The sequence below is a fragment of the Haemaphysalis longicornis genome, unplaced genomic scaffold, assembly GCF_048455015.1.
Source record: "Haemaphysalis longicornis isolate Haplotype H1 unplaced genomic scaffold, Haemaphysalis longicornis Haplotype H1 scaffold_8, whole genome shotgun sequence".
NCBI classification, from domain to species: Eukaryota; Metazoa; Arthropoda; class Arachnida; order Ixodida; family Ixodidae; genus Haemaphysalis; species Haemaphysalis longicornis.
The window spans coordinates 79,021,100-79,035,226 of record NW_027526445.1 but is presented as its reverse complement, the minus strand read 5'-3'; positions in this window follow the sequence as shown (position 1 = coordinate 79,035,226).

The window sequence follows — 14,127 nt, the reverse complement described above, 5'->3', positions numbered from 1 at the left end:
GATGCCATGTCAAGGAAGCTTCGCACCCCTTTTTGTTAAAATGGTCCACGAGCATTACTTACGACAATTTTATTATGAGGATCGGAGTGTAATCTGTCTTTGGAGACGACGCGTCCGAGAACTTTAATAGTCTTTCAAGTAAAATAGATTTTTTTGTGCTAAGTTGGAGTCCCGCGTGGGACAGGGAAACAAGTACCTCGTGAAGGCGCTCAAGGTGCGCTGAAAATATGGACTAAAAATAACATCTTCTAGGTAGCATATTCCCGTTTTCCATTTACGGCCACGAAGCAAAGCGCCCATCATCCGTTCAAATGAACCAGGAGCATTGCAAAGGCCAAAAGGCATTACATTAATTTCGTAAAGGCCGTCGGGCGGCGGTAACTTCGGGTATTTTTTTCTTCTTCAGCTTCATCCATCGGGATTTGCCAGTAACCAGACCGCAGGTGCAGGCTCCAGCATTACTCGGCCCCTTGCTGACATTATAATGCAACATTTATACTTCGCATAGGATACACGCCTTTCTGAGTGATGTTAGTGAGTGCCCTGTAATTGACGCAGAACCGTGCAGAACCGTCTTTCGTCTTGAGCAGCATGACTGGGGAAGGCCCGGAGCTCGCCTTTGGATGAATAATTTTGCGCTTGAGCATGTCAGCCACATTGTCTTCTACGATTCTCCCTTCAGATGAAGATGAGGAGACGCGGTATTGTCTGCGGCGGATCACGGCTGACCTATTCGTTCTAAGTCTGTGCTCCGGTGCAGGGGTTTGTGGGAGGTTAGTGCAGTGTGCGCCGAAAAAAGCTTGGTGCTTTGTTAGGACGACTAGTAATAACGTTGTCTGATTAGGTGTCACGTCGTGAGCGACAGTGGATGCAAGAGCCCACATGTTGTCAAGCGAGCCAAACAAGTTCTTGTTGGGAGGGGACACGTCAGCGGAAACTGCTGGCTTAGAGTACCGAGGGCCACCGATGCTATAGTTATTCCTTTGGCCGGTTAGATGACTTCATTCGTAGCCTTCAGCTCAGCAAGCACCGCAAACCCGGGCACAAGCTGAACAAGGCAGGTTGGGATGGCGATTTTTTTGTGTACGAACCAAGTAGAGGGCACCACAACAAAATCTTCAGCGTTAACTTCTTCCGAGGATACTGAGAGAATGCTCTCACAGCGTGTTTAATAAACATGATCAAATTTCTGGCTGGGAGTGGGCTGTGGCCAAACTACACAACTGGAATTTTCAGTATTAGCAATACGGATGGTGGGTTCACAGCAGGAAATAACGGGAGAGACAGAATAAACGAAGTCATCAGAGGGTGCGCTGGTGAGCACAGGGCAAAAGAACAGCACATTGAATAGAATGCCGCACTTCTCCCATTAATACGCGCATGCTACAATGAGCAGAGATCCTGTGGTCTTATTTGCTTCATGTAAACGGGGGCCGCCATACGGATTCTTGATCTTTCGCTGATGGGAAGGCAGATCAGCATGACTCACATAAAAACTATCTCAGTTTTCCACTAACGCTTCCACTTCAATTACTTCGAAGATAACAGATAACAGGTAACACAGCAGATCGGCGAGAGCTGTGATCAGTCCAAAAGAGGCAGGTTTCTCTCCAAAAACTGCACCGTCTCGTTTTCCTGCTGTTGGTTGGGGACGTTGTAGTTGGATACAGGATGGAGAGGCGACAAAGCGTGACGTGAGGGTGGAGGGGAGCGACCTCATGTCAGACGGGAATCACGAGGGTAGTTTCTGGCGTCATAAGCCGGCGAAGGTTGGCGCGGAGGAGACGCGTGCAGGCACTGACGAGGGGCGTATCCAAAGTACGCATCGCGTTCATACTGTGCTTAACCTAGGCATTCGTCCAGCTGGCGTAGCGGACAAAACCGCGAAATGTGCCCTCTGATGCGACAGCAGTATCACAGTGTCCGGTCGCTTGTTCGTCGCGTTGCTCGCCACGCTGGAAGTGGTGGCAGTGAAGACGAAGGCACAGAAATAGCCGTCAAATGACCATGAGCAGTGGGAGGGACCATCTGCTGCATAAGTAAGGATGAACTCCTATCACCTTCGGAGTATGACTGGACGTGAGGAGGAGCAGGACCACAAGGCTGTGGAACTTCGGTCATGTACCCTAGCTCGTTTTTGATCAAGTCATGACGCCCATGGGAGTGTACCTGGGTGTCTGAGAGCAGGTGGTATCCCGCTGCTGTTACTATTCTCGTATGATTGTTCGGATCAGAGTACGGGGCTCCGAATCCTAAAGGCAGCAGGAACGGAAACAATCATGTTGGAGGCGAATGGACTGATGCTTATCCAAATGCTGACAGACCGCGTGTAGATCAGCAATGATGGTAAGGTTCTGAACCCAATGAGACTAAAAGGCGAAATAAGTTTTCCCTTTTTATGATGTGCTCAACTTTATCAGTTTCTGACATGTCCTTGCCACCCCGATGGCACAATGCGATGACATCTTCTATGTACGAAGAGTACCTCTCGTCCAGGTCCTGCCCACACCCCGCCAGTTTTTTTTTTGGCTCCATCGGACCTCTTTGAGGACGTCCCAAGTATACGACGCAGCTCTTTGACAAAGCTGGTCGATTCACGGATTTCTTTCTCATTGTTGAGTAACCAGCTCTTCGCCACTTCCGTCAGAGAAAATAAGACGTGCGGAAGTTTGAATTTATTCTCCCATCGATTCAACACGCTCACCCTGTTTAACTTATCAAGCCTCTCTTCAACGTCGTAACCATGGAGACCAGAGAAAAACAGAGGATCGCAATGGCAGTACGTGAGAGTAAAAGCATGCTGGACCGGCACCGCAGTTTTACTGCCCCAGTGGCTGCTCTCGTGCTGCATGAGGGCGCTGGGCAGCAGCCACCTCCCACCTAAATGGAGGTCTAGTAGTGCGACCGCGAGAGGAAGACAGTGGTATGAAAATACCCTCTGCCACTTCAGAAAGACGCGTTGTTCCTCAAGACCCCAATTATTAGGTTGCTCATTCCGAACGTTCCGAGGAGACTGGGGGCATGATGATGGTTATCCACATGGGATAATGACGGCTATGAGTGTTGGAGCATAGATACAGATTGAGTTGGGGAGAAAGGGGAAAGGTTGGTAAGAGCGGGTCCGGAAGGAGGACAGCAGAGTGGGTCAACGGTCGGTTGAAAGAAGCGAAATAGTGAGAGAGAAAGGGAGGTGTGGTTCTTGTGACAGGACCCCGCAAAAGAAAAAGAGGGAAGACTACGCGAGAGTAGGAGAAAACAGGGGACAACGGCTTAAGCTGGGCTGCGGTGGGGCCGGGCGACCTTCATGGAGGCTTCCAGGAAGTTTGGGGACGAGAGGGGTGTCTTGGGTTTGCAATAACAAGGTTACTGAACTATGTGCAAGAGAGAAAACTCGTAAAGAGCAGCAGCCCGTATTGTTTTAAGAATTCTGACTACGGAGGTCAGTGTTCACAGAAGAATAGAAGGGGTATGCGCGGGAGCAACTCACGCGGAGATTTGCGGTACATTCAAGAACTTCTTTTCGGTTTTCTTTTTTTACTATTTTTTTATTGCGTGTGTGTGTAAAGCAGGTAGTAAGACGAAATGCCGAAGGTCGAGGGAGGCGCGTGCGCGTGGTATGTTGGAATCGGCTTGGAGCAACACAGAAGAAAAAAATGGGGGAGGGGGGTGCGGAGAAAAGCACCGAAATGGTATTCAAGTATCAGCAATGGGGATGGACAGGCAGGAATGTTGCGAATGGAGATGCCCACTTTTTGTAAGAGCATTATTTTTTGTTCGATTCAGATACTGTAACGTTCCTAAGCTGCCTTCGGATGCATTGATTCCAGCCGGCTCCAGGCAGTTCAATTTATGGATTAGGTACGATTCTCTGTATTTCCGGTATCTTGGAGACTTAAAGTTTGACCGCAAAATATAGAGCTTGAGATCATCGAAATGGTGGTTCGGCTGGTGGAAGTGCTGCGCGACTGCTATTAAGGCATTGTTATGATTGTCGGCACGATGTCAATTCAGGCGTAAGTTCATAGGTTGACTCGTTTCTCCAATGTACTGCTTTTGACAGAATGAGCATTCTAGCATATACACAATGTTAGAAGAATTGCAAGTGAAGCTTGAATTAATCTTGTGAATGTATTGGCTGGCAGTGCTATTGACAATGCAATCCGTCTGCAGATGTTTTCAGGTCTTGAATCTATGGTGGAGGCAAGGGCTGATGAGTGGTTCCTGGGACGCGCATATTTTGGCTAGCACTAAAATGTCTTTAAGGTTCTTGTTTCTTCTGTACGTACCTCTTGGGGCTTCCGAAACGTCTTTTTAAGTCGGTCGTTACTGGCTAGAATGGGGTAGTATTTCCGCAGGATGTGGTTTATGTTAGGGAGCGCGTTTGAGAATTTGGTTATTAAGGCTGGTTGGCGTGCGCTTTCGTTTCGACGTTGTTGCTTGAGCACTTCGTCCCTTTCTAGCTTGGATGCTCTTTCATCAGCCATATCCAGCGTGCTGACCGGGTGATCCTGAAAATTGATCCTGATGTCTTTAGAGACCGTAAGGAACAACAGCTGTGCAAGAAACAAAAAAATAAATTTCAACGTGAACAGCTAATGTTGCCTGACACACATTGCAGGAGTGAACCTCCTGTCGTCGTTAAGCCTGAAGACGGTGCACTACATCATCTGACTACATCATCTGAAGACGGTGCACTACATTATGATTCGCTACACACGCACACACACACGAACACACTCACACACATAGTAATGTAATTTATTTTAGCTACGAAGTGGTTGAAAGGGGACTTGTGGAATATACACAAGAATATTTAGCTAACAGCCAAAAGTTAGGAACACCCACATTATTTTCGTCTTACGCTTCAGCACCAAAATGGGCAAGTAATTGGTCTGATTAGGTGTGGTTGGATGAAACCGTCAAGATGCTACTAACAACAGTTCGAAAACTCTAGTGTCTGAACTGCAGCTTGTTTGCATTGTCAAAACCATAGATCACAAGACGGTTATGAGCAAAATGACATTTCATCAGCGAAGAGAAAAAAAATGACCTAGTGTGATGAAAGACAGCAAACGTGCCGAAATAATGACAGATGCGAAAGCATTTGGCCAGCTTCTCGCGACCAATTTCAGAGGCCTAAGATGAACATCGCAAAAACAAACTGAATTGCCCTACTCATTCCCTCACCTACACCCTAGGAGGACCGTACTGAAAATTTGTTCGTTTAAAAGTTTTCAGAAGGCGCCATTATTGGCAAGAAACTTCATAAAATTCGGCAGCAGTCAACATTCCTTGAAAGAGCTGGCCTATGAGTAAAACCGCGAAACATGTAAAAATTTCAAGGGACGACAATAATTTGCAGTTTGAGAAGAATAAAAAAACTGGCCACAGGTAGAAGAACATGCGCACATAGGGTAAAAATGCGAAAGCAACGAACTATTTGGAGGATAATAGAGATAGCAGGGGAAATACTGCAGGAATCTGTACTGCTCTGATTCTGATACACCAAATAGATCGGAAACAACTTTCCTCGTTAATTATGCTTCTGCTGTAACCATGCACAAAGCAAAAAGCCCTTATACGGCTGTGTAAACGAAAAGAAGCCGGCGACTACGGGATATTTTTCGTCTCCGATGATACTCATATATAATATTCCTTATTTGAGATATACAAATAAATAAAGTGGCGTGGTTGTTCTCCTTTACATTATAACCCAAAGGGTGCCAATAGCGTGGGACAATGTAAACCTAGTTCAAAACTGTGAGGAGCTCGCATTCAAGAACTTTACAAATTACAAGTCACCATTTAAACGTATTACAGACCAGCTGCATTTTGACGGCCGACAAAATTAGTAATGCTTTTTGAAAATTCACAAACATCACAATCATGCAATCAACGAGGTAGCTGTAAATTCCCTGAATATAAAAACATTTATATATGGTGGTAACAGATCAAGAAACAAAATTTGACTGCGGGGTCACCTCCAGAGTGGTGGAATTGCGAATACATGGGTCCTATTCAGCTTGTTTGAGGTGGCATACGAAGGAGGCAATGGTGACAAAGTTTCTACTGGAACACCAACCAATTCCTTGCTAAATGAAAAGTCATACACGGGGTGCCATATATACCGACTCGTTTGCAGTGGCCCAAAAAAAGAGAAATTTTAATTACAAGACATCAGGATTAGAAATTCATAGCAAAATAATTGCGCCTTCTTAAATTTGTTGACGACATTGCCCACTTGTTCGGTTGTGCTGGGGATTTCGCAATTCCCTTCGCGAATTACAATCGGAGAGCTTGCTGATGAGACCTTAAAAACAAAAAAAAATTGAACGAAATGAAAAAAACACAGGTAGTGATGTGGCAGTGTGATTACGTATAGGTATAATAATGCTGTGGGATGTCGGTAAGTATAACATTCTTTGACAAAGTGCTCTTGAGAATTATATAGAGACATTCGGCCTCACAATAAAATTGGGCTGTACAGAATTCGGTAGCTTTTCTGAAGTTTGCGGCTGTGACCTACGTTTTGCATAACTAAAACGTGTTTATGACCAGTGTCCACTAGCGGTTAAGACCTACCGGGAAAATTATGAAGTCTTACTAAGAACGTTTAAAAAAGATCTATGGGTTCTCAGGTCATGAAAAGAAAGGTGTTAGGGTAACGTTCAGATGCAGAAAATTAGTAGCGCGGCTCAGTGAACATATACGTATCAAAGATATCCCAGGTCACATCATACAAAAAAAAAGTAGTTGGGTGGTTCTGTACGGCGGAGGCGTGAGAACAGCTGTACATATTTTACGTAACTATTTGGGATAGTAAACCAAGTAGAAGCAAATTTGAAATTCCGTGCAGACATGATCGATGCAAGTTTAAGGGCTACGATAGGACTCCAAAGCACACGATAGAAGAGATAAAAAATGTTTGAAAGGTTTACTCGCCATCCTATTTCCCAAGCCTGATGCAATAATACCGGTGATAGTAATATATGTTATATTAGATGAGAAGCATCTCATGGCCGGAGCTATGTCGCTCCCTTGTCGTTGTCGTTGTTGCGCCATCCATACCCCAAATGCGCATGCTTGGCTTGCTGAACGCCCAATCCCTTCTATGGCTCCTGGAGCGACAGAGTTGCCGGTGTCTTCCGGGGCCGGCACGAGACTAGCACGCTTCACGCGCCTTCGACGTTTCATCGTCGTCGGCACCGGCGTGCGTCGGCGAGTCTCGGCGGGCTCATCTTGAGCATCTTTACGGTTTATCCACTACAACAGCCCTTGACTTCACATATCAAGGATCATAAGGCGGTCATAATCGAAGCGGAACGCAAACCACAGCTCGACGTCACCTACGTTGAACATGATGATGATAATTCTAAATAAAGACGAATTTATACCACGAACAACGTCTCTATCTCTATCTCTTTGATGCCTCTACACTCTAACACCCCCACCTCCTTGCAATAAAATTACACCACCTTCCCCTAGGGGAACCCTGAGTAGTTTGCAAAACAGCCATGGGGTAAATGCAATTTCCCATTTCATAGTTCCGGAAAGTGGAAAGTGTGGTTGTTACCACGAAAACCAAACGGTAAATATAACGGTAGGTATGTACCTCAACCTCACGGAAACGACGAACTGAAAACTAATGCGCACTTGAATCCACCCCATGCCTAATTTGCACACTACTCAGGGTTCCCCTACGGGAAGATGGTGTAATTTGTTTTCCTAATATAGGGCATGCAGTGCTAAGGTTTGTTTTTTACAGACGATAGTCTTTCTTGGGCTACTTAAACCCAGAAATTTTGGTCTGTCTCTCTGTCTGTCTGTCTGCCTGTATGTGACTCGATTCAGCCACCCGGCCAAAGTAAACTTGATATTGGTCAATAGTCTTAAATACTCACAGCCAAATGTAAATGTGTAAGCCGGGTTTATATGTTCGTACTTGTCAACTTTGTTGAATAAGACCAAGACATTACGTAAATATAGAAAGAAAATTATACACAAGGGATATTTAGTGTTCCTTTATGGGAAAATTCATGAATGCTTGGTATTTTGATAGCAAATGATATTTACATCTACTGCAGAAAACCGCTGCCTGCTGCTTCCCGTGCCGCCTCCTGGCGGAATAGGAAAACTCACGCGGCACCCGCAACGAAAGGTTCCACTAGCTACGTTTCACGTTGTGCTTGGAACGCACGTGGAGCACGGCCACGCGGTTCTATAAACCTTGAATTCAGCCGCCTCGACTCACGCGTATCTCGCCCGTACTGCAGCGCTGGCATCGAGGACCCGGCATGGAGCAACGGAACGCGATAAATTTAAATCGCATCGTCTGAACCTTTAGTGTGTTTACCGTGGTATCAGCGCGACGGTACAGGAACTGCATGAGAGGTGAGCGGTAAAACCAAGAGGGGCATTTGCTTGGCAAATATCTACAAAGACTATCGTCTTTTGACGACATTTGCCAATAAAGGGGCAGATACGCGGCTATTTTTTGTAATTGCCTAAATGACCTATTGACCCTATTCTCCACCCAGTGTTGGTGAAACTTGTTTCAGAAGAGAAAGTTTGGTACATATTACCGTTAGTACGAGTTTCTGCAATCTGTGAAACCAAAAATGCGGACTCCGCTGATAAACTTCCGGTACTTTCTCTACGCATTCATTATTGCTGGAATAGATTATTACACCCCAATATATATTCTTCCACGAAAACAAAGTAAATAAGTCGATGTTCTTACATTAGATGGTAGCCATCGCTATTCACAGAGATATTAAATGCCTAAATGCTTCGCCTTAGTAAGATGTCAAAATATAAGCTAGGCCCGATAAAAAACGGTGCAGGATTCAATGTTTCAGCCTTTCTGTAACCTAAATAGTGTTTTCGTAGTCGTTAAGGTTCTAATAAACTCGAAGTTGCAAACGTTTGTTTCCATAGTATAATGGGTGCGAAATATTTCTCGCCTAAAAACGAAGGTATACGCTAACAAATAATGTACGCACAATCTCTTTATGCGGGTTATTTTCAGCTCAGCTTAGATGTATTTGCAAGATTCTTCCACTTCAATGTTGCGCACAATGTCACACTCCATGTACCAAGCATGGCCCTCATTCTGAGGCTTATCACCCTCTACTGCATGAATTTGGCCTATGTCGCGTTTATTGTTTCACAGTTAAGAAAGGTTCTACCGAGCAAGCGCGGCTTGATGATATTGTTTAATGGTAATGACTCTATAGCCCTTAAGAAAAACTCACCCATGGGAAGATAGAATAGGTAGTTACGCGAACAGATCCACACTCCTTTCATTTTAGCGCAAGTTTAAAAACGTTTTAAACAGCGCCATCACAAGTCAGTTTTTTGAAGGTAAACTATTTACTTGTTCTCTCATATTGTTGCCGGGCTAGAAAATGGGAAGTGTTTTATTTTCGCACATTTGTGCGAACATGAGACTTGTGGCACTCCTCAGCCCCCAACATTGTAATTTTACCACATTGATCCCATCTATTCAAAAATGCCTCCATATTTGTTTTCGTTGTTCTTATTAAGCGGGTATTGTTCCATTATAATGGGAGCAGTGGAGACATTTAATTTAATACTAGACAACAGCATAACATACGTATAATGTGTTATAAATTTCTTTTTCCAACAGGTCGGAAACGGTATTACCCCAGACCGCAGTTATCTACACCACCTACTCAATATAACAATACTGTTGTAAAAATTGACTATGACGACCATTTTAATGGTTCAGCGTACGATTTATCCAAAGTGACACCTATGCAACGAAACCACACTCGAGCCCCAGCTTTTCCAAGAATGCGAAACCACCGCACAAATTACACTACGGATTTTGAAACTTTAGACATGGCCGAATAGCTGAAAAGACACGTAAGCTATATTCTTTCCTTTAAAATAAAGCCGGTGTGAATATTTAATTGTCGTTTTGTTTCTCTCACCCCTATTAGATGCGACTGCATCTCATTCACTCGCCTTGTTTCTGCATCCGGCGTCGTCGGCGTTGTCGTCGGCTTCTGCCCCTCCCCCTTTCTCCTCGCCGCGCGAGCTGCGCTCTCCGCCGTTCACTCCCTCTCCTCTCCGATACCGAACACCCTCTCGCGAGGGGCATTGTATTGGATTCGATTGGATTGGCTTGGCTTGGCTTGGCTTGGCTTGGCTTGGCTTGGCTTGGCTTGGATTTGGATTGGATTGAATTAAAGGGGATTGTGTCGGATTGTGTTGCGTCATAGCCGTGGCAGACGCACTGGCGCCGGCGCGTCCCCTCACCGTTATGCGCGCTGTAAAACGCGGTGCCTGCGCCGTTCCTCCGCTCTCCAACGCTGCAACGTGAACCGCCAATGCGTCGCATCAACACAGGGGTTCCCGCGAGGGGAGGTGGGAGTTTTTATACAAAACCGAATTCCGCGAGTAGGAATAAAAGACTTAAAATGTCTGCGATAGCATGTGACCTATTTCTTTGAGAAGTTTGTGATGACCGTTTCCTTCCTGGAGGAAATGTCAACTTGGGGCAAGTTGACGTTTCCACTGGCAACATGTCTTAAGAAAAGAAAAAAATGGCCGCAATTACAAACTCGTGAGCTGATACCCCGGCTCTTCGTTGGAGTACATGCTGATGCACTGCGCTGGACGCATCGTAAATGCAAATACGCTTTTCTGCAGCTGTATCTTAAGCATGCAGGCCTAATGATGTCGTTTGCGCACATTCGGGTCCCTTGTGTAGTAGTGTAGTGCTGTGTTGATTCGCATGCGAAGTCTCTGGCACGACCGATGCCTCTTGTATACAGGTAGTCTTCAAGCGAGTCATACAGGGGAAGATGAAGTCCATTGTTTCTTCTTTGAAGTCATCTCACACGGTTACCGTAGTCTGTGGCTTTCTCGTTCCACCATTCGAACAACAACACCCGCCCCGTCTCGTCGACCTTGTCTTTTCTCTAAGAAGGAAGCCGATTCGCCTGGATTGCCAGTTTGCAGTACCGATAACTGTCTTCGCGTATTATTTTATTCTCCACTCACACGCAATGCGCCGAAGATCGTAAAGGTTTCAAAAATAGTAGAAAATTTGTGAATGTGTTGGCTTGGTAACTCTAGGCAACGAATGTTTCTAAAGTCGGTTATTTGGCACGCGTTGCTACAAAGAGGGAATTAACTCCAACCGCAAAATGATCACGTTTCAGTGATTGGCCATATTTATAATTTTTCCTTGCCCAGGTTAGTGAAATTATTTATTCATAAGGCTATCAAGCCCCGCCGTCTATTCTTCTTAAAGCAATTTGTCAGCCAGTGTGACTGCATCTGCAGTGTCGAGTGTCATAACGAAGTGAAGAACAGACCTTTCGTGCTGTCAACGACATGGAGAGACGGCAGCCCCTTATAGGATTCGGCCTGGTGGAGCATGTTGGTGGAGCATATCAGGTTAAAATGCTGCCTTGCGGAATTTTCTGTTGGTCTTGTACTTTCTTTACCAGTGGGTTTTCGGTAGCGTTAGAAGCTGGCTGTATTGGCAATACATGCATTTTATGGTGTGTTAGGCCCTGTTGCTGTTTCTCCACTATGTAATTATGTTGACAAATTATCATTGTCGAATGGTTCCTGCCAACCGGCACGTTCTTCGAAGAGGGCTCGAACAAGAAGTACCATTTTCCTTATGGGCAGGCGTCATGCATGCAACAGTTTCACGCCTTAGGTTGTTGAGACGACTTCCTTGGAACACATGAGCCGACGAAGGCTCGTGGCACGCAGTCGTTCATACAGTTTCAGAAAGTACAGGCAAGGCGTCATGGCCCAAACAAAATTCGCCCAAACTCTACGGGCTCCGCTAAGTGCGCGTTTCTTCGGAACCTCTTGCTGTTTTCTGTTGTGCAAAGCTCCTTTGCGGTTCCTCATTCTCCATGATCGAAGGCAAGTGCGTGTGTTCCCTTTTACAGGAATTGGGGCGTTTTCACTCAACAAATAAAAGAATGGTGAGAACGTTGACAGACGTAGGTCATTTCAGAAAAAGTTGAAAATTTTATATCTCTGTGTTGCTTCGTCGTGAGAAACTGTATCGAATCATTGTGGTACGCTTGCGCCCAGAAAAAGACCACTATGTAGCAATGCGCCAACTCGTTCGCGTGCTCGATTTTCTTTTCGAATACATCAGAAATAGCGGAATCAAATACCGTAAGATCGTTTCCTTTTTATTGGCGATTCTCAAAGCTAGCTGTCAAATTTGGTTCTCCGAGTTCTCCGAAGTTCTCCAAGTAAGTTCACAGAAGGGCCGGTAACTACTGGTTTAACGTGCGTACCGACGTGTTGAAATAGGTACCGACATATTTGCGCTCCAAACCAAAACGGTCTAGGTCACCCCGTTGGTGTTCGGTAGCGGTACGGGTTTTCTTGAGTGTGGTGACGTGACAGGACGTGGTATATCTCGATGGTTGTATGAGTTGGGCTCAGTATATGCTGTTCGTTCCCCGCAATGGTAACGCCCGCGGTTCGGCGAGTCTGCTTAGTTTCGCAACCATCGCGGAAGACGTAGTTACGCTGGTGTTGTCGTCGGTGTCCTCGGTGTGTACGATTGACGGAGGTCCGCTATAGTCAGTGGCAGTCGTCTCAAGTTGAGACGGCGGTGAAAGTTGTTTGTTTTAATAGTGTGCAGCCTGCGCCATTCTTTCTAATCTTCCGGTCAATATCTGGGCGTCTTCACAGGTTTTCTCAGCACATTTTATGGTGAGAGGAGAAAGACAGCTCACCTTTGCGCGAACCACATCTCAATTACAGGGTTAGGTGAACGATGGCGCAGACACCAGCGGGAAATGCAACAGAGGTCAGTGGTCTGTGTTGTAATGTCATTCATCACAACGCCTTGCCTCCATTTTGGCTAAGCGGGGAGCAAAATTTGGGACCGTCGCTCAGGCTCGTCAGCCAACGGCCGATATCAACTTCCTTACAACATTTTGTTTTGACGCAATTCAGAGGAGCCGCAATGCCCCAGAACCGACCGGTATATACGTAATGTCATTTGTATCTAATAATTCGAAAGTAGTTGCACTTAGGCAGTAACGCTAAAACGTCGTTTATATATCCACCAGGTTTTGTTTCAACGCACTTCAATAGAGTTAACCGTCCCGACAATTTTTTTACAGCTCTGAAAGAAGGGAGTATGTTTTGAAAAGATCTCGGCACCAGTCTTTACGAAGATCAGCTCGGCTGGCGAAACTGTGCAGGTCTATATTCAATCAGCGCTCCTTTGTTGACATTTCGGGGCTCGAGATCGCTAGTTATGTTACCTCTAATTAAAATTGTTCGGGGTATCTACAATGCAGAAATAGAAGATAGGAAGCAACCAAAGGTGTCTTACTGCATTGGGTATAAAGTGGTCTTTCTGACAACGGGGTCCAATTAGGGCGATTATCAGGGAAGTTAATACCCTATACGCATTTATATTTACAGGGCGTACGGGGCACTTCTGGGGGGACAGCATCAGAAACTCAGCGGCTGTCAGCGGGTTCTGATATTCTCGTTGAGGAAAGACTTCACCAAGAGGAAGTGATGACGTAAGGTAGCTAGTCCAGGGTAGATGCACTTTTGTTCAAGGATGACTTCTACCCCGTCAAACGCAGGGAAATTCCTTCACAGGAATGGGACAGTGACTGATCATGACAAACGGGCGTGTTGAAGCCGGGCAATCCATCACTCTGGCAGGTGGCAACGCCCATGAAGTCCCGCTCCGTTTGCAGAGCCATATAAATTGCATATTAGATTGCCCGTCCTGGAATCAAACTCCTTCCAGTGCTTGGGAGGGCTGTGAACACTCTGACACCTATTTGGTACTTTTAGCAATGACGCCGGGTTCTGTAGCTGTGATTCCTCAAAGCCCGAATTCACACTTTTCTAGTACGAACCGAACTTTTGAAATGACAGATATACTTGCACCACTTATAAAATAGAACAAGACAAATTAGCCAAGCCAAATCCCGATAGCCGCCGAGAGCTACATCTTTGTAATTCGGTAGCCAGCCGAATGAATGCCTGACGATTCAGAAAACGCCATCTAAAACTTGAACGGTGAGTATGGCTACGTTGAGGCGTTTTGTTTTAACCGGCGATGCCGTATTTCTAGCTTTTTGT